Raw genomic sequence first — 23,400 nt, 5'->3', positions numbered from 1 at the left:
GTCAAAAATAGTAGGCTGGTTTCCTAAAAATAATTTATTCCTTAGTGTTTAGGTATGTAATTTAATAATATTGTAAGTGAACTAATTTATAGTTAAGTTAATGATAAACTATAGGTATTTTTAAAAGAATTTAAGATTTTATTGGTTGCTACCAAATTTTGTAGCCTCAAAATAATATGGTAAATACAATATATAACTTACATAATAATAATAATTAATCATATTGTCTCATCAAATCATACAAAAAAACATTATTGTGTTATTTTAACGCTTAATTATAAAACTTAATTCTTTAATATTTAATTTCTTTTAAATAATATGTCGGGGTCCGGTACATCTTTTCTCTCAAACGGATAATAGGGATGCTCCTGCCACCAGCTCGGCCAAACTGTCCGGCGGTCCTTGTTGAAGTTAGCTGAAATGTATTCAAAACATTATTTATATTAGGTATGTAGAAGTAATATTTGTAAGAAAAAAATAATAAAAAAAATTGTATCAGTGGCGTAGCTAAATGTAATGACTAACGATACCCTGGGCTCCATAAAAGTTTTCAAACTTACCCAATAACTCCATATCCTCAGTGGCCAATTCAAAGTCAAATATATTTATATTTTCTGCGATTTTCCCCTTCCTTACAGATTTCGGTATTGGTATAGCACCACGTTGAGTCTGAAAAAATTTATAGACTTGTAAGAAAGTAGTAACAAATAACACAGTTTAACAAAAGTACTTATATAGCCATTTTAAAATTATTATTGAAATGTAGGTACAATAAAAAAGCTATACTTAGGTATCCTACAAAAAGGTCAAAAATATTTATATAATACAAATAAAACGATTAGGTACCTACTACCTAATTTTTAAAATAATTAAATAACCTATCAGCTTTATGCTGACGATTTTCTACTTACGAGATATCTTAAAGCTATTTGAGGAACTGTCTTCTTGTATTTCGCCGCTAATGCTACTAGACTCGAATCATCAACCTTAGTTACTCCAACGTTATTTTTCTCAAACATATTGCCGAACGGACTATACGCCATTACAGCTATATTGTGTTTCTTCGTAAATTCTAGAATTTTGTTTTGAGCTAGATCCAAATTTACCTAAAAATTATAAAGTAAAATAATGTAAGTAAATTCTGTGTACTAGTGCTTCATTTATTTTAGTCTTACTCAATTTACGCTCAAGCTTGAGCTTCACATTTCGCAATATTATGTAGGTACTGACCTCTACTTGTAAAACTGCAGGTTTAATATCACAGTTCTCAAGCAGTCTCTCCATCTGACTAATGTTGAAGTTGGATATCCCAATAGACTTAGCCAAGCCTCTCTTCTTTACTTCCTCCATTCCACGCCATGTATCCAAGTAGTCTACGATATCAAATTCACTATGATCAGGCTGGAAATATAAAAATAGTATATTATGTTACATTTGTTTATTTTTATTTTTCAAGCCTTAATATTTCGGATAGTCGTTTGCTGTATCACATTACTGTTATAAATCTAGAAACAGCAAAACCACGTTGCTAATGGCCCTCGGCAATAATATTATATGACAAAATAATGTAATAAATACCAAATAACTTCGCAAAATTGAATGAACTTGCTATAACAAAACCTTGACTGTGTCATTTTGATTCTGTAAGTTAGATTTTACACTAAGTACATTAGGTATGCAATATTGAAAACAGACCTTGAAAGCTACTGGATTGTGTATGAGATATAAATCAACATACGATGTATTAAGGCGCTTTAGAGATTTAGTCGCAGCCTCCAAGACATTCCTTTGTTCGTTCATAGCTAGCTGGAAATACGGAAAGTGAAATAAATGTATTAGTTGTCAAGGGTAAACCTAATTACAAAAATATATCATGACGATAATAATAATATTTAGAAGATGGGAAATCCAAATAGTTGTACCTAATTTGCTTAGAAAAATATTATTGCTACATTATAAAGTTATCAGAGGCGTATTAAGGTCAAAAGGTGCCCAGGGTCACAATGTCGAGATCTAATTAATATTTGATTAGAAACTAGACAATACGGCAGTACTACGACAGTATTCAACTTTGTTCAATTGTAAAATATTTGAGATTTGAGTGTAAAAAAAAATAAATATCAAAACAATACACAGGTGACATATATTATTACCTTCGTTACAAGATAAATATACTTTCTGGGAACTGCTGATTTTTGGATAGCAAGTCCCACTTGCTCCTCATTGTGGTAAGCTGAGGCGGTGTCAAATAATCTGAAAAAAATATGTCTTAGGTAGAGAAAAAGGTTAAAAAAATGCAAATAAAAAGGAGAGGATTCAACCTCTTTCCTTCGGATTTGAAAAAAAAAGCACCTACCTATAACCAGACTCAATTGCCCATGACACTGGTTGTTCTACTTCACCATCCTTTATTTCCTTTTGTCCATTCTGAAAGTAGAGTTCTTTTAAGGTTTTATGTTTACCACTCTTACAAAAATAGAAGTAGTCAAAGCACTAACCAATAATCATATCACGATATTGAAACTTATAAGTAGTTAAAAGTATATTGAATAAACATTAGTAATTATAATATATGAATACATACTTCATCAAAGCCAAGAAAAGTTCCTAAGCCCAAAGCAGGTATAGCATTACCATCATTCAATGGTATTCGTGGTGCTGCACCACCATCATTTGAATCACAAAACTGCAATCAGTTAAAATTATAAACACACAGAATAGAAATGAAATAAAAACTATAATTTGTTTAAAAAGTTTTTCTTAAATATTAAACACTTACCGCAACACTAAACAAATAAACAAAGAAAATGTATAACAACATGACTGCCTCCTACGAAAGCTATATTCTAACTGATATAGCTAACAAGTTACAAAACCAGTTGATTGAAGCTGTTTATCAACTAAGGTAAACAGCTTCAATCAACTGGTTTTGTATTCTATAACGTGTATTTCATTCGAATAAAGTTTATAATACAAAAAATGAATCTCAAGGCTTCTGAAGCAATTCGTGATGTTTTTAATCATGCGAAAGCTGAGTAAAATAAAATAGGTATTAAAAATTTAAATCTTATAACTTAATAAATGAGGGAAGAGTAATTCATTACTTTAAATACCTTAAGAAGAGAATGAAAGGTACAAAACACTATTCTGTAAAATCCCATTTATTTTTTAGCATGTAACAATTCAAACTTAAGAAACCTTAGTCGATATCTTCATTAGCTCCATTTTTCCATTTCAGCAGAGACTGTGGAATTTCAGATACTCCCACATCGAATTTATCGAAGGGGTAGTTTTGGAACTTCTGCCAAAACACAGGGCGGACCGTGCGGTAGCCCACGTCGAATTTTTCTAATCTGGCAACATCGTCCTTGTCCAATTGAAAATCAAATATAGACGCGTTTTCCTCGATTCTACTTTTCGTCAACGTTTTTGGAATCGCTGCAATTCCTCTTTGATACTGTAATTTTAAAATTATTACTTTATTTGCTTACAATACACATTGCCATTAAAATTCGTCATGTACCATCGAAGAAATTGATTCATAGGCAGATGATGGACCTACGTCTTTAGGTCGGGTTATGGCAATGTAATGTCAGCTGTGATCTTTCGGCTGGCTTTGACATAACGCGACTAAACTGCGGTCCGCCATCTGCATAATATTTGAATCAACTTCTCTGATAGTACTTACAAGCCAATTATAAAATTGTCTTACCAAGTATCTTAAAGCAACTTGTGTGACGGTCTTTCCATGTTTCTTGGCAATTTCTACCATGGTGGGGTTGTTCATTTTAGGTTCAGGAGCAGTAGCGCTGAACCGACTCGGTATCATGCTGCCGAATGGAGTGAAGGCTATGACCTGAATATTGTTCTTCTGGCAATAGTCTACCAGATCATTTTGTCCAAGATTCAAATTTATCTGAAAATATATTTAGAACAAGCATTAACAAATAAATATTAAAATCGTGCCTGTAGCTTATAAGTTAAAATGTTAAGTAGATAACGGTTTAAACGAAACAATAATATTATCATTGTCGAAAGAGCGTACTACTGCTAAAAATAAATTTCAGGCAAATAAAAATTTTATATAAAAAAAAATTATTTCCAGTACGCTCTTGACATGAGTCTTCATGTCAAGAGGACCTTACCTCCACTTGGTTTACAGCAGGTACGACAGTGCAGTTGGCCAGCAGTCGCTGCAACTGCTTCACGTTGAAGTTGGAGACACCTATCGCCTTTACCAAACCTCGTTTGAGGACGTCCTCGAATGCCCGCCATGTATCTATGTAGTCGATTTTCTCGTCAACGCCATCTTGCTGAAAAACAACTTAATATTTTAGCAAAATAAATAAGTAGATAAGATTGGCTATCCAAGCTTATCTACTTATTGTAGGTATCAAATGGAAGTTGTAACGTCATTTGTGATAAATATTTTTGTAATTTGATTTATCTTCGAGATAATGGCATTATGAAATTGTAATTGTGATTATAAAATACTTACTGAAATAGACATAGGCCAATGGACAAGCACCAAGTCGACATAGCTTAGGTTCAACCTGCGAAGGGACGCTTCGATTGAGTTTGCCACATCAGAAGGACGATGGTTGTGGTTATACACCTGAAAGTATTAAAATGCTTTAAATTTTCTTAGAGCAACAAGTACCATCGAGGAAGTTGATTCCTATGCAATTGACAGACCAACGTTATTTGGTCCAATATGTCATTCAAATGTTAATTGTGATCTGTCAGCTGGGTTTGACGTAACGCAACCAAACTACTTGGTACTTAGGTCCCCGATTTCACTGACCTCTATAATACACTGGACAGGCTATGCCGTACAAAATGACAGCTATTTCTTATGCCGATTTGAAGCGCCGCGGTGAGCGTACTGTGAACTAATTACATAGAAAATTACAACCGCCATTTGCAAAATAGTAGTTCCAAGTACACTCACTACCGCTTTCACATAGCAATCAGCGCCAATATGGCGACTGTCAAATAGGAACATTTCATTGATAGCGATCGCCTGTCCAGTGTATTATAGAGGTCAGTGCCCGATTTGCATAGGAATCAACTTCTCTGATAGTACAAAAATTAAAAAAATAGATGTGCGGAAGCGAACATATTTTGCCACCCTACGCTCGAGCCCCTTTGTGAATACATTATACGACCCTGAATAATTAATAAAGTACTTATTATGATGTAATTATTTTTTTGATAATATATTGATAATAACACGCATTACGCACTTCAGTCGCATTTTCGCGAATTTCAAGTTCATAATATACAGGGTGTAACAAAACTAAGTCATAATACTTAAGGGTGTGTATGGGTCCTCAGTACCTATAGAGTTGACTTTGAAAGTAGCAGTGCTGAATGAACAAAATTTTTTTTCACTTTTGTATGGGGAAACTCGACGTGACGTTGGAGAGCTTGCCCATACAAATTGCAAAAAAAGCTCTTTCAGCGCTACTACTTTCACAGTGAACTCTATACAAGGGACACATACACACCCTAAAGTATTATCACTTAGTTTTGTTACACGTTGTTTATTATGAAATTATGAACCAACCTTGGTGGTGACAAAAAGGTCTTCTCTCTTTACGACGCCATCTTGAATTTTCTTGTTGATGACGTATCCAACTTCCGGTTCCACCCGGTAAAGATGTGCGGTGTCTATGCTCCGGTAGCCGACGTCGATGGCGTGGGACATGGCGTCTATGAGCTTCGGTATGTCTTCGGTGTAGAATCGCCCCTGTAAATACTATAAGAGCAATTGTGAGTAAAGGGAATGTTGGTTCTTCCATTGGAGAAATCGATACACTAATTTCTTATTTTATAAGTTACTACAAAATAAAATAACAATCTAGTAGAAGGTAAGTTATTTGTGGACTACTATTTATGTAGTAGGTACTTCATTTCTGTGAGTAGGTACCATCAGAGAAATTGGTTCACGGGCAGATGACGGGCCTGCGTTAATTTGGTCGTTAGTTTGGCTTAGGAGGTATAAGTCAATATCTCAGATGGTACTCGATTCATTATAGTAAATTTCCATGCAACAATCAGAGTAAGGTCTCACATTGCTTTTGTCTTCAACCAAACCCAGCCAAGTGCCGTAGCCCAGAGCCGGGAGATCGAGCCCATTGTTGAGCTTGAACGTAGGAATATTAACCTGAAATCAACGTAAATGAATAATTAAATGAAAATTAAATGGTTCAATCTTATAATAATATCGACCGTTTCAAACCATACGTACTATTTTATTACAGAATTTAGAAGTGTTGTAGAGAGTCGTACCAGCGTTAAACAATTTCTGCCATGAAGATAATGATCTAGATTTTTAGAAGAATTGAGAGTGGTCTACACACGGCCCTAAATCTCTCGAAATCGCGTCGTGTGTAGGCAAATCGGAAACATAATTTTACCCTCAGGGTGACAACGACAACTTCTTAAAACGACAACTTCCGAAAACAACAACTTCTGAAAACAACAACTTACGAAAACGACAACTTTCTAGAATGTCAACTTCCGAAAACGACAACTTTCTAAAATGTCAACATCCTAAATCGTCAACTACCTAAATTGACAACCGTCAAAATTGAGATCTTCCTGCGTAGCTAGCACGGGGTTTCCCAGTCGATTCTTCGGAAGAAAGGAATGGCAGTTTCTTTTCCATGTCTACATATCTTATTCCCGAGCATGGCACCACCCATCGACTTGAGTTTCAGTGGACAAAGACAAGAAACTCTTTCCATAGCAACCATCAAAGCAACGGCAATTTTTTTTTGACATTTAGTATCTTGGTTCTTTTTTTTTTAATTATGGCACCTCGGCTATAAAACCATGGCCAGTGTCGAGTAAATGGCGGCAAATTAAAAAAATCGACGTGCAGCAACCCTGTCTATAGTCGGAATTATAGTTTTGATCTACGAAATACGAAAAATAAAAACTAAGTAACTTTATTATTCGTAGTTTCACTTCCACTCGACACTAGCCATGGTTTTATAGCCAAGTGCCATCAGGCGCGGTCCGAAGGGGGGGGGGGGTCACAGGGGACATGACCACCCCCAAAATCTAAGGTAAAATTGAAAAATCTCAAAATCTTGCTAAATAATAAAAGGAAATATCTAGCTATCCCCTAGCCACCACTTCGTCCGACCTTAGACAGCTGCTGTGAACCCAGAAACGTCCGAGGGCGCAGATAAAAAACCCCCCAAAATTTCAGGCTGCGACCACGCCTGAGTGCCATAATAAAAATAAAAAAAGAATCAAGAAACTAAATGTCATAAGCGGTTCGTCATGCTTGACTTATAGATTTTCAAAAGCGGAAGATATCGAGATACGAAAGAAACTTTTTCTCCAGTGTTTTTCCAGTAAAACTGTCAAAATTTAGTTTCTTTCGTTTGTCTACGTGCTTGTGCTAGCTATGCTGGAACGACAACGCGTTCGATTCTTTTTTAAAGGACTTTTGCCGCCGACTGTACCTATTTTCATTCGTTTTTAAAATGGTAAAAACGGGACGCTATTACTAAGACTGTGCTGTCTGTCTGTCCGTCTGTCTGTCACCAGGCTGTAGCTCAAAAACCGCATTGCAAGACATTGAAATATTTCACAAATTATTTATTTCTGTGGCATCTATAACAACAAATACAAAAAAAATATTATGAGGCGCTCCCATACAACAAGCGCGATTTTTTGCCCTCTTTTGCTCGATATCAATAATGGTAATACGACTTGAATGGTAATAACTTTAAATATTCACAAAAAACTCAGTTGAGTTGTATTTTAACTTTAATAATAAAATTAAAATAAAAAAATATATAAGGGGGTTTTCATTTTATAATTACCTAGTCAATGGCACGGAACCTTTCGTGCGCGGATCCGACTCGCACTTGGCTGGTTTTTTGTCATTAGTATGTATATATGTATATAAAATAAACTAACAAACAATTCATTCTCGAGTAAACTGCACTTTACTTTTCTCGAAATGCTACTTCCTCATTGCCCCATTGAAACTCTATAATAATAATATAATAGCTCCCACAACGGTTTCGGTGACGGTGGCCGGTTTCATTGAAACCAGGCCAGCTACGCAGGAGTAATTTTATAGTGCCCAAGTGTGTGTGCAGTACAGTGTTCTTCTGCAGTTCTCTATTCCTTTACTCTCATAACCCAGTGGGACGGAAGACCGACACGACCGGCGAGAGATCAGGCGCAGGACCGATTTTTACATGCCCATCCGACTTACTTGTCAGACAATCAGGTGATCAGCCTGCATTGTCCTAACCAAACTTGGGATTTACATGTTTCCAACGCGGGAATCGAACCCACGACCTCCGAGTCAAGCCGCGCTCTATATACCACTAGACCACGGAGGCGGAAACTCTATAATAAAGGTGTTATTGCATGCGCTCTTAAACTTCTAATTGGTCTTACTGGCATATTTAAAGTATGTCTAAGAAGAAAGCAGTATCTCTCAGCTTGATAATCCTAAAATGCAAATAGTGTTGATTTCTTTCATGAATTAATAATGAATTTCTTAAAATCACAAAAAGGGAAAGACTTATACTTACTATCAACGCCCTCTGCCCCTAACATGCAGGTACTAATAAAAAAGTGTCGAGACTTTTTAATCGGGACTTAACGCGACTTATTTAAGTAGTAATGCTACTACGAGTACATACTTTTCCCGTGAGTCCCCTCGTGACCACGGCCGTTGCAACACGGCCGAAACGTCGAGAAAAAGTATGTACTCGTAGTAGCATTACTACTTAAATAAGTCGCGTTAAGTCCCGATTAAAAAGTTTCATTATAATGCAACGCGAAAGTTTAAAAAAGTGTCGAGGTCAAATCAAGGTCATATATCGTTCTGTCTAGCCTTCAGATTTACGCCGAACGCGCGATATGGAACTTCGTTCCAATATTTTTGGGGAGTCTAATTAGCGGTGGTTTGCAACATTCCGTCGCACGACTGTGGCGCCTCATCTAGGGGACTTTTCACTTGAGACGCAATCTAGTATAAATTAGACATTTATCATTTTCGGAATTTGTCATTTCAGGAATTTATTTTTTCGGAATCTGTCAATTTAGGAATTTGACATTTTAGGAATTTGCCATTTTAGGAATTTACCATTTTCGGAAGTTGACGAGTTTAGAATACACGTTCTCGGAAATTGGCATTTTCGGAAGTTGTCGTTTTGGGAAGTTGTCGTTGTCACCCTGAGGGTAATTTTAGAGATGTGCCGACTATTCGCCGACTAATCGGTAAAGCCGACTATCAGGCCAGACGTCATGCGAATCCATACAAATTTAGAAATGCATCTACGCGTCGCGTTGCGGTTTGAATTGACCATCGACTTTAAAGTTTTACCCGCGTGACAGCAGTAAAAGAAGCGTAAAGGGCGCACGGCGCAAAACGACCGTCTAAATTGCAAAAAAATGCTATCTTTTTGCCATTTAGATGGTCGACTTGTGCGGCCAAAGTCGTGCGGCTTTAGTCTCCCGTGTAAAACCCCCAATAACAGAAACGTCATCCGAAACCATGATCGTGACTAGTCGGCCGATTAATTGGCTTCTTTGCAACCGACTAATCGGCTAGTCGGCCAAAGTCATGATCGGTACAGCAAAAATATTAAATGAGTATTATTATTGCCCCTAACAACAGATTACTAAATACTTAAATAGTTACCTACTACGAGTCGTAACCCTAACTCTGAAATAGGTTCGGGTGAGCTCACGATTTAGGGCTCCCACACAAAACAGCGAATTTGTGCGAATTCGCATCGCAATGTCATTCCTTTATTTCATTGCGTAGAAAATGTCGAAGGAGAAGAAGAGATGAATGAGGATTGTACGAAACCATTTGAGCTTTGGAGTTGACATAATATGTATAATTGTACAGGGTGTAACAAAAATAAGTGATAATACTTTAGGATGTGTAAGTGTTCCTTGTAGAGAGTTCACTGTGAAAGTAGCAGCCCTGAAAGACCAAAAAATTTTTTCACTTTTGTAATGGGGAAACTCGTGCCGCTCGGGCCTTTGCCCATACAAAAGTGAAAAAAATTTTACGTCTTTCAGCGCTGCTACTTTCACAGTGAACTCTCTAAAAGATACACGTACACACACTAAAGTATTATCACTTATTCTTGTTACACACTGTATAGGATAAAAAACATATAGAGTATTTTACCGAGATATTATATGAGGTCTATTTTTAGGATTCCGTACCCAAAGGGTAATAACGGGACCCTATTTATACTCATATAACCGCTATAGCTAAACTTGTGAAATTTTCCCAGATTATGTATTAACAGTAATAACTAATAAGTAATAAGTAATAACTAATACCCCGCTTTAGGTACGCGACCCCGTTTTGCGCGGTTTCATTTGCGCGTTATATAAGTTTACGTCTTACCTCGCATTACTCGAAAAAGTGCGTATTTAAACATAAATGTAGTCATCAGTATAGACAATGATAATAACAATGGTAAGTATATACTTAAGTAGTTCTGTGTCTTGACCGTGTGTCAATTGAAAACAGTGTTGGGTGTTGGTCGTATTTTCCAAGAACGTAAAAAAACGCAACCCAAAAGACAATAAGTACATAATATATTTTTCCTAAAAATAATTATAAATGGCTGTATGTAGTGTACAAAGTACCTTTAGAATTAAAATGATCCGTATTTTTTTACTATTTGACTAGTTTAATCATAAACCCCGATTTACGCGAATTTCAGTTAACGCGATTTTTTCCGGAACGTAACCCTCGCGTAAAGCGGGGTATAATGTACTAAAAACAAAAAACAAGGGGGTTCTCATACAACAAACTTGATTTTTTTTGCTATTTTTTGCTCGATATCAATAATGGCAACAGCTAGGCACTTGAAATGTTCACAAAATACTCAGTTGTATTTATGCTATACTTAATAATGAATAAAAGGTTATAGTAAAAATTAAAATAAACTAAATAAATAATTAAGGGGGGCAAAAATCCCGTACAAAAAACACAATTTTTTGCCTATATTATTTGCTCTATAATGGTACGGAACCCTTCGTGCACGAATCCAACTTGCACTTGGCTGATTATATTTGTTGTTTTGAAAGTGTCGGCGGCATCTTATCGAAGAGCGCTGTGCACACGATCGGTGACGTAGGTAGTTAGCAGGCAGGGGCGTGTCACCCACGTATGAAGAGTCACGTAGAGTCGTAACTAGAAGCGATTTTTACTCTCCCGATATTGCCTCTGATTTTAGGACACCCACACATATAAATTGCGAATTTGCATCGTATCGCTATAAATATCGGCGGCAAAAACATTGCAACCACATAATAAAATACAAAAAAAAAAGAAAAAAGATACATACAGCCGAACGTATAACCTCCTCCTTTTTGGAAGTCGGTAAAAATACAAAATTTCGTAGATGCGAATTCGCATTTATGTGTGCGAGCCCTTAGGGCCGGGAGTAAGCCAATTAGTGTCTTAATACACTAGGCCGAAGTTACGCGGCGTAAATCCCGCATGATTACGCCCGCAATGTATTTCAAATTACCGATGACACACTATTCCGTCGCGTTCCGTCCGTATTTTGTATGCGTTTGACATTGCGGACGTAATCATGCGGAATTTACGCCGCGTAACTTCGGCCTAGTGTGTTTAGACACTTACCTACTGGTCCAAGCTATTCGCGCAAGTCACAACTTACAATGTCTACGATCCCGGAAGACGATTGACTTAAATGAAATTGAGATTTATTTAATCATTGTAAGTATATTTATCTGATATTTGCCTAACCGAAAACACTTATTTTGACTCGATAGTTATATTTTTCGAAATTATGAATCTTTCGGGTTTTTCAACAAATAATAAATATTATTATTATTATTTATTTATTTAAACACTTCATGCAAATATTTACATAGGCGGGCTTAATGCCTAGTGGCATTCTCTACCAGCCAACCTTAGGGTGATGATGAGAATGTAGAATCGGCGCATAATAAAACAATATTAGTTGCCATAATAATGTGGATAATATGTAACAAAATAGTTTTAAATTATATTCATGTTTTGTTATCTTTTATTTTTATATATTTTATCATAATAAACCTACATAAACCGTACTTACCTATTACATATTATTATTTATTACACACTATAATATTATGATAATACCGTACATATTTAAACTAAGTAAATAATTAAAATCTGCGCTGTGATATCACAGCTAAAATGGAGATGGGCCGGACAACTTATACGAGGCAAAGACAAGTGGAGCAAAACAGTAAGTCACTGGTACCCAAGAGGCAATAAAAGAAAAAGAGGCAGAAAACTAAAATGCTGGTCAGATGTTTTTCGGCAAGCAGCGGGAAAGACCTGGCATAGAGCAGCATTAGACGTAAATGAATGGAAAAGACTGGAGGAGGCCTTTGCCACAAGGCATTTAGACTAAATTTTAAACAATTACCTATAACTTTGTCACTTGTAATGTAACCAACTTGTATAATATGTCTAAATAAAGAGGCTATCAAAAAAAAAAAAATTAAAATATATCTACATAAAATATATACATACCTACATAATTAAAATACTAAATTACCAAAAGAAAATATGGAAAAATTTGTTAGATATGAATTCCTGTGGAAACTTAATCTAATCACTCATTATATTATCATTCAACAAATTTTTTAAATTATAATTGACGAACTCGGAGTTTAAAGATATTTTTGTAATAGGGAACATCCTGATTTCTTGAAGGAGGGTTCCAAAGGAGGATGGACTGTACATGGAAGGAGGAGTGGACAATGCTGGAATTATGAGGAGGACAGTGGAGGCGCAAGTTTTTGGATGATCGAAGTTCCGTACTATGGGTATTACTGAAGAATTCAAGGTGGGAAGATAAATATGGAGGAGCGCTAGGAGAGTAAAGGAGAGAGTACAGCATACACAGTGCACGCAGTGATCGACGTTGACGACATGATCAAACTTACGAAGATTGAAAATGAACCTGATGCTTACATTACCTTATTAAAATATCTCAATAATTAATATTACGATTGAACCTGATGAAAGTAATGAGTGCTGTATTATTCAACTGTTATCTCTGTTATCCATAGCTGTTATCACACAAGTCACTTACCTTGACCGGTTTTTGCGACATCTCGGGGCAAACTAGCAAAATAATCTCAGTCGGGGCATTTTAATAGGTCACATTTGACAGTTCATCAAAATTGCATAACGTAATCTTGTAGCGACGTGCATAATAAATAAATATTTTCGTTTTTTTATACCTGCACAATTGATTAACTTTTTTCAATTACGATAACATAATATTTATTGTAAATAAGACCGATACGAATTATTTAACGATTTGCTTTCACTGATAAACAATTCTAAACGTAATAAACAAATTCTGATTTTAATAATTGTACGTCGTTACAATGTTACGTCAGCTGACCTTTTTTCTTTTTAAACTCTAGGGATGTTATTTAAAGGGAATAATTAGTGGAATCAGATGCATTGATTACTTGCAACGAAATATCCCCATTCTCAAATTAATAAGGCCCACGTTGTGAAAAGTAACACATATTTATGTGAAATGAATAATGATAATATTAAATTTAACAGTTTTTATAATTCAAGTGAATAAATGCAATTTTACTTGTAAATTATGTTCTTATTTTGCTCCTTGAATTAACCAAAGAAAAAGTAATAATGGGACAGAATATCTGTCACAGTTTGTTTTTGGTTTTACAAATAACATAAAATTTAAATATTTTATTTCAAGTCCGTATCCATTTATTCATTTTGGTCGTTTTTTTTAATGAAATAAAGGGGCAAGCGAACAAACAGGTCACCTGATGGAAAGCAACTTCCGTCGCCCATGGACACTCGCAGTATCAGAAAAGCTGCCGTCGTAACTTCCCACACACCAGAACCCGCGAAGAGGCTCCGGGTGGGATACCATGGTCAGGGGCTATTATATATAAAATACAAATTATTTTTAATACTGTTTTGGGAAAAACCCCCGCGACAGAACGCGGGGAAAACCATCAATGAGCGACCAAATACCACGCCTGACCAGGCCACAATCGAGCATCAGACGCAGCAGGTCGACCAAGTGGTGCGTGCGGGCCCCGGCCGGGACCAAGGGAACGTGTATGGGTCCACACCCGCACACACCACTACTACCACGCCTGCGGACCAATCACCAAAGCGACCTGGGAAATAAAATAAGGGGGAATACTTCCATCCCCGGCCTTTTTTATTATTAGCGGACGGGGGGAAGTGGCTTGTTCTGTATGTGATTGCAGTGTAAATCATAGAAATAATCCTGTAAAATATACCTACATTTCACAGGTAATTAATCTTCATGACTGTCCTAATTGCTATGATGTGTTTATTTTTGCTAATATTCTGTCTTTAGTTCTCTATTTCAAATAAAATATTGTTAATCCTCCCTTTTACTTCCATATTTTGCGTAACTACTATTGTTCATAAATTACACAATTTTTGAAGAAAAGTTTTTCATCAAAATTTTGTACATGTAGCTAGTGCTTGAATCAAATTTACCGATATGCCTATGGGTACTTAATTAACAATAACATAAAACTAATCTAAAAATAAAATGGGGTGTAAAAGTATTAATATAATATGTAGGTATTTAATTTAAGAATAAATAATATACTATGTGTGTTGTTTACTTTCAACATTATAATTTACATTTCTATTAATGTAAGGGCTGATTTGTCAGATAGCTTTTACCTGAGTAATAAATAAGTAACTTTATAATGTTTATATTATTTAACCTTATAAGAACCTCATGCCATAACATATCCGATGATTGAAAAATGACCCCAAACCAAAATGTGTATCTACTTTTCGAACGTCACCTTTGTTCTGTCAAATAAAATATATGATAACTAATTTGAAATACAAAATCTGTCAACGTTGCACATTGTTTATTTCTCATAGAAACTCAGGTAAAATAACTCGAACGGACTATACCTACTATCGATCTAGTAATTAGATACATCACTAACACACGCACACATTGACTGATCGAAAATCGTCATGCATTTTCGGGTTGTCAGGTGGTCTATACGACAGTATATGAATAAATCTATGGTCACAACTGATTTGTTGGTAGCAAGTTTTCTTTATGATAGCTGCACGACAGTTGTGAGTTGTGACCTACGTTGTGACCAACAGAAATTCTGACAAAGACAAAAAATGTTTCCGTCTTTTTCATTCCTTACAGTTTTCGTATGTTGTGATTTCGTTCACAGACGGTAATAGTAATAGCAAATCCAGAGCATACTTAATCAATCATCCTAGATCTACGGACCGCAAGTTGCAGTCGGGACCGAGCTCTAGAGCGGTCGCGTTTAAGTCGTACACGAGTCACGACTCACGACCGCATCACGCAGTCGACCATACTATCAGAGTACACTTATGTCTATTGTGATACTGTATACCTAGTTTGTTGTTCGACTGCACGGCGAAACTCGATCGCACAGCGACTGCCCCGACTCGACCGCTCAAAAACTGCTCGAGCGGTTCGTGTATTGCAGACTGCAGTCTATATGAATTAAGTATGGAAACTGCAGTACGCCGTGCGGCAACCGCATCGTGTAGTCAGCTGTCAGTGTCGACTGCAAGGTGCGGTTCGTCTAAGCCCTATGGTATCCTTGATTCTTCACCAGACCTGCAATATAGAGCAAAGTCTACCCAAAAGCACTCTGACATTGGCAATTCACTGAGGCCGCCATAACTTAAAGAAGAAGAGGAAGACTGTAAGCCCATGATGACAGCTGAGGTTTTTGCTCTTGACATTGTCATCTCCATAGATAAAGTATACCTCAATGGTCATCTCATGGTAACTCTCACCTACAACAACTAGATGGCGCTGTGGGACTGCCATCTCTTGACTTTTATTTAAAACATGTATATAACCGGTTGCGGTTGTAGTACTATAAAACAGAGGGCGTTTACCTAACAAAAGAATATTTTTTAATTTTTAAAATAATTTCTTTAATTTAAATTGTTGCTCAGACCATAAAAGTTGCATCTATCTACTGACTACCGGTATAATTATTAGTCCCGGCCCCCGCCCCCGGGACAATGTTATGTTCACTTTCAGAGAAGTTTTACTCAGACTTCACTACTCGTCACTAGATGGTAGTGTAAAGATCAAATTATATTTTTAGAGTACCGTAAATTGTAATATTAATTATAAATTTATAATTGGACATAGATGTGAGCAGATAACAACACCGACTGAATGCTCGGGTAGAGTATAATTGCAATCGTGTCTCCTGAGAAGTGAGAAGTTTTGCTCAGACTTCACTACTCGTCACTAGATGGCAGTGTAAGGATCAAATTATTTTTAGAGTACTGTAAATTGTAATATTAATAATATAATTAAATTAATAATATAATTTATTAATTAATAATATAATTTATTAATTAATAATATAATTGTAAATAGATTAAAGCTGATAACGTCGCCGACTGAATGCTCTGGCAGAGTATTGCTATGGTGTCGTATGATTAAACTATAGAGCGCTCTTTATTAGCACAGCAGGGCTTAATGTCGTTTTTATTAATTTCTTTGTGCGCTGTGTTGCCAATTAACAACGATGGCTGCAATTTGTGGTAATTTATCGCTAATAACATGAAGAAGAAATTATGCTCGTTACTATGGGGTCGTTAGTGTTGCCTGTAAAAACATACTTAGCGCGGCCATGTCGAATGCCTGATGAGAAATGCAAAGTTGATTTCATAGTCAGTCGGCTCGTTTCAGTTTCTTCGTTTCTCGTTTTTTGTTATTTAGCTCACCTATCTCGTTATCGGCTCCGGCGTCCTGCAGATCCTAATGTTAATGTTATAGGAGACTGGAACCCCTATTCAATTATTGTAATGTATTATTAATGCAGCTTTGTTCCTAAAGGTACCATTCCGAATTCCAATCAACGCGACTAGCGATCGCAAACGACAAGAATGCAAATAAAATGTCATTTTCTACGGATTGATATAGATTTCATTTTTTACGGATGGAACGGTACCTTACCTTAATCCAGTTTGATGCCTAAAAAGCAGCTAGCATTTTTAGTATTCTCATGAAATCCTCACACATGATACGAGTCAAAACTACAATTAAATTAGTACCCACTTATAACGTTTTACAAAATGCTACTTTTTGTTTCATAGAATAGGGATTGGATCAAACAAGAAACAAAGTTGTATGAATCTGGGACAGCTGTACGTATGATTTGCTGCCTTTTTTATTTACTATCAACATGAAGCTACTAAGGGAGCATACCCATACTACGTGACCTACTTATTAAGATTTTTGACCCCCCCCCCCCCCCCCCCCCTGGCGACCACCCGTAGCATAATATGCCAAGACCCCCCCCCCCCCCCTTCAATTGTTCACGTGGTATTGACAAGAATAATTTTTGGCTTTAAATAACCATAATAAATGCCAGTGTCAAGTATTAAATGTCGAGAAAAATTTTTTCGTATGACGTTTCTCTCGGCGAAATTGACTACGTGACAAAAGTCTAGACCCTCCCTCCTCCTCCTCCCTCTTGTTACCGAGCGTAGTATTTTGAAGATTGTGTATATCTGTTGCCGCTATAACAACAAATACTAAAAACAAAATAATATTAATATTTAAGGGGGGCTCCCATACAACATACGTAATTTTTTTGGCCTTTTTTGCTCGATATCAATAATGGAAATAAGTAGGCACATGAAATTTTCACAAAGGCCTAAAATATATGTGTACTTTAGTAATTTATAATAATATTTAAATAAATTAAACTTTAAGGGGGGCTCCTATACAAAAAACATAATTTTTGGTCAATTTTTGCTCTATAACGGTAAGGAACCCTACGTGCGCGAGTCCGACTCGCACTTGACCGATTATTTTTATTTTTATGTAGATGTGTTCATCATCGGTCATTAAAGGTTTGGTTACTATAAAAAATAAAAATAAACTGCCTTAAAGATTATTACCACGCAGAAAAACGACGCGAGTCCTCAGAAAGCTCGGCTTTTAGCTAGTAAAATATCAACATTTACATAAAATTGTTTTTTGACTCGTTATTTTGATTACAATTTGATTATATTCGTTCATGCTACTACTTAGGTAGGCCTTTGATGGAAAAGTATCTACCCCACAATTAAGTGCTACGAAAAAATGTGAGCTTCTTCAGTCGCCTCACCGTCTTAAGTTAAAATAACTGTTGTCATCGGCGTTATTAAGAAAAAGTTTAATTAAAAAAGCTTCGGGACTGAAACGGTTAAGACAAATTCTTTTACTTACGGCTCGTCTTACTGTTCATGCTTCGTTTACAATATTGAAAGTGCCAGTAGCCATAGCGTAACACGTCTTATCAGGTTAAAAGAAAATAAGGCGTAGGTAGTTAGGTACTTTTTCACTGTAATAATTATAGTAAGTACTTATGTATTTAGTGTAAGTATGTAAGCTTTTTTTCAGAGATTCACTATGGTCCAAAATATTATCGTGGCTTCGACCATTAAAACCGACAGTATATTAAGTTTATGATTAAAACAAACATAATATAATATTATTATTGTTAATTTTGTACCGTATTTTGTATTATGTAGCTACCTACCTACCTTATTTAATTAATTATTATGTTTTAGTTCATAGCTCAAATTATTGAGCTTACATTAAACTTAAATTACCTACTTGTCCTACATTAAAGTTTGAAAATCTTAGGTAGGTATGAGAAATCTAGAACAAACTTTTGAACAATATTGATTTTATGTCATTTCATTAACAGTTTATGTCATCGATAGAAAACCTAAAACAGCCTCTTGAAAATTTCAGAAGCCTATGGGCGACAGACAAACCTTCCACAAACTACTAGCATCAGCCCACGCTGGCACCAGTAGGCTTGCTCGTACCTAGCACACAAGTGGACTCGCCCGTTCAAATCGAACATGTCAAAGTTGTAATTAAAAAAGTCACCCCTCACGAGTCACGAGGCGCGGAATGAAACAATTCGCCGGGAGAGTTCAGAGTGGAGGTGTAAATATATTGATCATGAGGAATGCGAGATTTGCCTCCGCCATTTAATCACCCCTTAAACTTCGCGCACATTTGACGGACGGACGGACGAATGGGTCGTACCCATATTAATATATATTATAAATGCGAAAGTTTGTATGTCTGTTTGTCGGTTACTTTTTGACGCCCAAATCGCTGAACCGATTTTGCTAAAATTTGGTATGGGGATACTTTAGGTCCCTGGAAAGGACACATGATACTTTTATTCCGAAAAAAGGTACGGTTCCTGCGTGATTTTGGCGCAACGGAGTATCGGGCGTCATCTAGTTTTCTATAAATCTTTGTGACCTAATAAAAACCACAACTCAAAGTCTATTCTATTCTCGAACCCTAGATTTGAAAGTCCATATAACATAGACATTGCATATGATCTAAGTATATGATAGACTAGAGTCTATATAATATTTTCGTATCATAGCCATGAACCCAGAAAAAGATATATTTTTCTCACTTTAATTTAAGACAAAATGATAAAAAGAAACAAAAAAATATTTCAGTAAGTTTGGGTTGCACCAACTAACTATAACTTTAACAACAATGCAAAATGTCAAATCTTTGGTTAAAGTTAAAAATGGACGTCATCAAGACGCCATATTTTACCATAACCATAGAGCTCGACAAGGTTTTAAATGCACGTGGCGAAAAAAGGAACTAACGCTGTCATCATACAAAAACGCCATTTTTGACAGTTCTCCTGTACCAGCACACCGCCCACGTTCCTTTGTTGGACCAGCTGTCATCTGTCAATTTCTCCGGTCAAAGTTAAGGTTAAAGTTAAAGTTAAATTTAGCCTTAACTATAACCATAACTTTAACTTTAACCACGCCTCTGGTGCAACCCAACCTATATATTAAAAAAACAAACCCAGTGCCAACCGAAACCCAGCATTCTCTAAATATAACGTTTTTGGGAGAATATAAATAATTGTTAAATATTATCCCTGAGTAAATTTACTCAGGGATAATATTCAATTATTTTTTAATTATTTATTAAAAATAAAGATTTTATATACCATTTTGTCGGCATCATTAAGATGTGCATTCATGCTGAATTACAGCTTTGTAGGCCTTATAGTCTCTGAGCAAAACCGCGGACAAACAGACGGCCGGACGGACAGCCGGACAGACTGGCAGACAGACGGACGAACAGAACGAGGGTTCCTTGTTGACTACGGAACCCTAAAAAGTACTATAATGAGGTCCTACTTAGCTAGTATTTCCCTATGAAAATGTAGATTGCCAAATATATTTTAATGGTCATATTATTATCTCAATCGCTATCGATTACATAACATTTTGAAATCTTTAATATTTTTAGTTATTTCTTGAATATTTTTTTAACAAAAATATCTTAGCCAGCACTACCCCATACTACCAATTTAAAATGTACACTAATGTAACATTTGGATCAAATGTGTGATTTTTTAATTAAAAATTGCATTTCTTACTGCTCGGTAAATATAATACCTACTCGTATGGTGTAAACATTTAAATTAGTAAATAGCATTGGGTATTTTGCTTTATTTTTGTGTGTTGATATTAAATCTAATTTCTTATTATGTAACGTTTTATAATCCGTTATGCAATTATTATAATAATATAAATGCAATTATTATATGAAATCTGAGTCGTTTTTAATAACTGAAAGTACCGCCCGCCCAAACGTTGATTTAAAGTTTATGTAGGGCGGAAAATCTCTACATTGAGAGAAGTGCTTATGTTTGATACACAGAAGAAATCTATATTTACAATTGTCACAGACTTTTTAATGTTAACAAAAATGAAATATAGTTTTTTAAACTATATTAAATAGTTAACTTATTAACAATTTAAAATAGTTTTCAAATTACCATTTGTAAGGTAAACGTCACATGTAAAAACCCGGTTTATTAAAAATCAACGTCTACATTTCACCTCATTACATAATTATGATACAATACTGACAACTTCACTATTTAAATCCAAACAAACATACAATATAATAAAGTAAAAAACGACGAAATAGGCGAAGGAAAAAAGGCCCCGCCCCCTCGGTGGGGCCCCGCCTCGCGGTGGTGGGGGCCCCCGGTCTTATTCGCCAGTCTCTACTGGCTTTCGCAGATCACGAACGCTTCAGTTACAATAACAGTTTAATTAATCCCCTTTGACAATCACTGGATTTTTTCAAATCGCCACCTCGGCTGTGTTGTGTGTGTGAGTGTTTATGGCTAATTAGTGTTTAAGGTAAGGGTGATTACTAAGTACAAATAGAAAAAAATAAGTTATGTTGTATCAACCTATGTTCGTCGTATGGGTAACCGTACATTTTGGCGTAAAACTATCCTATGTAAGGACTCAGACGTATCTTCAAAGTTTCTACATACAAATTTTATAAGGTTGTTCCCCCAGCTTGAGATGTCAAGGTATAATAGACGCACAGAAAACTCTTAATTCATGTTTTAGTTTATAGTACGGATTACGGATTACTTACGTGTGTGAATACTATATTTAGCTTTTGAGCAAAGTGCAATTTGCAAAGAGCAATTTGTTTGTCCAATAATACCTCTTTACCTAAGATCATAAACTTTTTGAAACTGAAGATAAATAAATAATTGATGAAACGCAAATAAAAGCAAATAAAAAGTAATGTAATTTTCTTTCAATAGCGGAAAACCAGGACAGGTAGAAACTCTTTTTGCATAATATATATTCTCTAATAGTTTATCTTAACCCATCCAGCCCCATAAGCTCACCGGTGAGCAACAATAGATTTCTAAGAATCGACGATCGAAGGATTAAAGGCCAAAGTGGGCGGTCTCATCTCAATGGGCTGAATCGGAAAGTAGGCGTTTTAATTAAAAAAAAAAGAATAAAATCCCAAGACAAACGCTTTACTTTTTCGTCCTAAAATATATATATTTTATAGATGTAAATGATAACGCTAATTTTATTTTATCCTTTTGGCTCTCTTATCTTCTGAAGATTTTTGGCTGAATTCTATATAATCACAATCACAATTTTTACTAGCGAACGCAAAAATATTAACCGATCAATAACGTAGTAGAATAGATACACCTTCAAATATCGGGCAGTCAAGTTTTTGGAGACAAATCTCGCTGAAAGGCTTGTCACCTTAGATGTTACGGGGCGGAGGTCACATTTCCGCCCCCGGCCACGGAAGTGACTGATTGTATTCTAATTCCTAACAGACAACAAGCCGATTCACAAAAAAGCCTTTCCACAGGATGTTCCAATTTACCTACTTCTTTAAAAGTAATATTTTGAACAAAGTGTTTGTTGAAAACTTGATAATAATAATAATTGTAGTAAATATCCAATAAATTATTCTATTCTATTCCTTTTTAGTAAATTCCTTTTCGTTGTCCTCTTAAATGTCTGCAAAATTTTATCAAAATAATTGGCATCCGATGCAAACGTCCTTTTTTATTAGGGTTCTGTACCCAAAGGGTAAAAACGGGACCCTATTACTAGACTTCGATGTCTGTCCGTCTGTCTGTCTGTCTGTCTCCAGGCTGTAGGCAGGTATGGGGGGGGGCTCCCATACCTGATTTTTTTGGCCTTTTTTGCTCGACACCAATAATGCCAACAGGTAGGCACTTGAAATTTGCACAAAGACCTTGATTATATTATGTGTACTTTGTTAGTTAATAAAAATATAATAAAAAAATTAAGGAGACTCAAATACAAAACCGCAATTTTTGCTCTATAACGGTACGGAACCCTTTGTGAGCGAGTCTGCCTCGCACTTGGCCGATTTTGTTATTATATTATAGCATACTGGCAAGTATATTTTGGTTACTATGGGATTATAACATATTGTAGTATTTAAGGAAATTTTTGTCTGTTTTATCATAACATAACATAACTAAGTAGTTGTAAAAATCTAAATTGATATTCACATAAGCAAAGCCACAGAAGATACACAATATACTTAGTTTTATCTGTATTCTACAATAATAAATTAACAACAATATTTTATGAAGTGCCAACAATTGGTTAGTTTACTTTATTGTTTTTCAATCTTTTTATGATACGATTTAAAATATTTCGCGTGCAACTACCCTTTGCTTTTTAAAAGGATAATCAAGAATCTTATCAAGTAAGTACATACCTATGTTTTATTATATTATTATATTGTATATTATACACATACCTATGAGTTAATCTTATCTTTTTTTTTCTTACTGACATAAAATAGTATTCCTGTATTCTGGTGACCCTACAGAAGCTTCGTGACCCCCAGGAGGTCGCAACCCACAGATTGAGAAACACTGTTTTACCATAATTGCACCCTGATTCTACTAGTA

The 23,400-nt window shown here is 35.6% G+C and overlaps 1 protein-coding gene and 1 pseudogene across 1 annotated transcript in view; one reads left to right on the top strand and one right to left on the bottom strand.

Moving 5' to 3' along the window:
- Positions 1-275: 275 nt before the first annotated feature.
- Positions 276-23,400, bottom strand: LOC121737470 (annotated as a pseudogene).
- The window catches only part of LOC121737439 (homeobox protein invected-like), a 67,638-nt gene continuing 65,426 nt past the window's right edge, over positions 21,189-23,400 (top strand). The window contains exon 1 of the mRNA XM_042129121.1: positions 21,189-21,316. The gene's annotated coding sequence lies outside the window, so the exon portion shown is untranslated. The remainder of the gene's footprint in view (positions 21,317-23,400) is intronic.

The sequence above is a fragment of the Aricia agestis genome, chromosome 2, assembly GCF_905147365.1.
Source record: "Aricia agestis chromosome 2, ilAriAges1.1, whole genome shotgun sequence".
Classification (NCBI taxonomy): Eukaryota; Metazoa; Arthropoda; class Insecta; order Lepidoptera; family Lycaenidae; genus Aricia; species Aricia agestis.
Note: the sequence above shows the minus strand (reverse complement) of the source record. Positions and strands in the feature narration are given on the sequence as shown.